Raw genomic sequence first — 3074 nt, 5'->3', positions numbered from 1 at the left:
AAGTTTTTCAGTGCAACTCACTCATATACAATGTACTACACTGTGCATTTCGTCTAATGCGGGTTTTTCAGTAAATTCTAAGTTTTTCAGTGCAACTCACTCATATACTATGTACTACACTGTGCGTTTCTTATATTCTAAGTTTTTGAGTGCAACTCACTCATATACTATGTACTACACTGTGCGTTTCTTATATTCTAAGTTTTTCAGTGCAACTCACTCATATACTATGTACTGCACTGTGCGTTTCTTATATTCTAAGTTTTTCAGTGCAACTCACTCATATACTATGTACTACACTGTGCGTTTCTTATATTCTAAGTTTTTCAGTGCAACTCACTCATATACTATGTACTACACTGTGCGTTTCTTATATTCTAAGTTTTTGAGTGCAACTCACTCATATACTATGTACTACACTGTGCGTTTCTTATATTCTAAGTTTTTCAGTGCAACTCACTCATATAATATGTACTACACTGTGCGTTTCTTAAATTCTAAGTTTTTCAGTGCAACTCACTCATATACTATGTACTACACTGTGCGTTTCTTATATTCTAAGTTTTTCAGTGCAACTCACTCATATACTATGTACTACACTGTGCGTTTCTTATATTCTAAGTTTTTCAGTGCAACTCACTCATATACTATGTACTACACTGTGCATTTCGTGTATTGCGGGTTTTTCAGTAAATTCTAAGTTTTTCAGTGCAACTCATTCATATACTTAGTACTATATGTGCGTTTCTTATATTCTAAGTTTTTCAGTGCAACTCACTCATATACTATGTACTACACTGTGCGTTTCTTATATTCTAAGTTTTTCATTGCAACTCACTCATATACTATGTACTACACTGTGCGTTTCTTATATTCTAAGTTTTTCAGTGCAACTCGCTCATATACTGTGTACTACACTGTGCGTTTCTTATATTCTAAATTTTTCAGTGCAACTCACTCATATACTATGTACTACACTGTGCGTTTCTTAAATTCTAAGTTTTTCAGTGCAACTCACTCATATACTATGTACTACACTGTGCGTTTCTTATATTCTAAGTTTTTCAGTGCAACTCACTAATATACTATGTACTACACTGTGCATTTCGTGTAATGCGGGTTTTTCAGTAAATTCTAAGTTTTTCAGTGCAACTCATTCATATACTATGTACTATATGTGCGTTTCTTATATTCTAAGTTTTTCAGTGCAACTCACTCATATACTATGTACTACACTGTGCGTTTCTTATATTCTAAGTTTTTCAGTGCAACTCACTCATATACTATGTACTACACTGTGCGTTTCTTATATTCTAAGTTTTTCAGTGCAACTCACTCATATACTATGTACTACACTGTGCGTTTCTTAAATTCTAAGTTTTTCAGTGCAACTCACTCATATACTATGTACTACACTGTGCGTTTCTTATATTCTAAGTTTTTCAGTGCAACTCACTCATATACTATGTACTACACTGTGCGTTTCTTATATTCTAAGTTTTTCAGTGCAACTCACTCATATACTATGTACTACACTGTGCGTTTCTTATATTCTAAGTTTTTCAGTGCAACTCACTCATATACTATGTACTACACTGTGCATTTCATGTATTGCGGGTTTTTCAGTAAATTCTAAGTTTTTCAGTGCAACTCATTCATATACTTAGTACTATATGTGCGTTTCTTATATTCTAAGTTTTTCAGTGCAACTCACTCATATACTATGTACTACACTGTGCGTTTCTTATATTCTAAGTTTTTCATTGCAACTCACTCATATACTATGTACTACACTGTGCCTTTCTTATATTCTAAGTTTTTCAGTGCAACTCGCTCATATACTGTGTACTACACTGTGCGTTTCTTATATTCTAAATTTTTCAGTGCAACTCACTCATATACTATGTACTACACTGTGCGTTTCTTAAATTCTAAGTTTTTCAGTGCAACTCACTCATATACTATGTACTACACTGTGCGTTTCTTATATTCTAAGTTTTTCAGTGCAACTCACTAATATACTATGTACTACACTGTGCATTTCGTGTAATGCGGGTTTTTCAGTAAATTCTAAGTTTTTCAGTGCAACTCATTCATATACTATGTACTATATGTGCGTTTCTTATATTCTAAGTTTTTCAGTGCAACTCACTCATATACTATGTACTACACTGTGCGTTTCTTATATTCTAAGTTTTTCAGTGCAACTCACTCATATACTATGTACTGCACTGTGCGTTTCTTAAATTCTAAGTTTTTCAGTGCAACTCACTCATATACTATGTACTACACTGTGCGTTTCTTATATTCTAAGTTTTTCAGTGCAACTCACTCATATACTATGTACTACACTGTGCGTTTCTTATATTCTAAGTTTTTCAGTGCAACTCACTCATATACTATGTACTACACTGTGCGTTTCTTATATTCTAAGTTTTTCAGTGCAACTCACTCATATACTATGTACTACACTGTGCGTTTCTTATATTCTAAGTTTTTCAGTGCAACTCACTCATATACTATGTACTACACTGTGCGTTTCTTAAATTCTAAGTTTTTCAGTGCAACTCACTCATATACTATGTACTACACTGTGCGTTTCTTATATTCTAAGTTTTTCAGTGCAACTCACTCATATACTATGTACTACACTGTGCATTTCGTCTAATGCGGGTTTTTCAGTAAATTCTAAGTTTTTCAGTGCAACTCACTCATATACAATGTACTACACTGTGCATTTCGTCTAATGCGGGTTTTTCAGTAAATTCTAAGTTTTTCAGTGCAACTCACTCATATACAATGTACTACACTGTGCATTTCGTCTAATGCGGGTTTTTCAGTAAATTCTAAGTTTTTCAGTGCAACTCACTCATATACAATGTACTACACTGTGCATTTCGTCTAATGCGGGTTTTTCAGTAAATTCTAAGTTTTTCAGTGCAACTCACTCATATACTATGTACTACACTGTGCGTTTCTTATATTCTAAGTTTTTCAGTGCAACTCACTCATATACTATGTACTACACTGTGCGTTTCTTAAATTCTAAGTTTTTCAGTGCAACTCACTCATAT

Source organism: Mus caroli, unplaced genomic scaffold (genome assembly GCF_978045245.1).
Source record: "Mus caroli unplaced genomic scaffold, Mus_caroli_1 scaffold_25, whole genome shotgun sequence".
Classification (NCBI taxonomy): domain Eukaryota; kingdom Metazoa; phylum Chordata; class Mammalia; order Rodentia; family Muridae; genus Mus; species Mus caroli.
The sequence above is the reverse complement of the archived record's forward strand: the minus strand, read 5'-3'. Positions refer to the sequence as shown.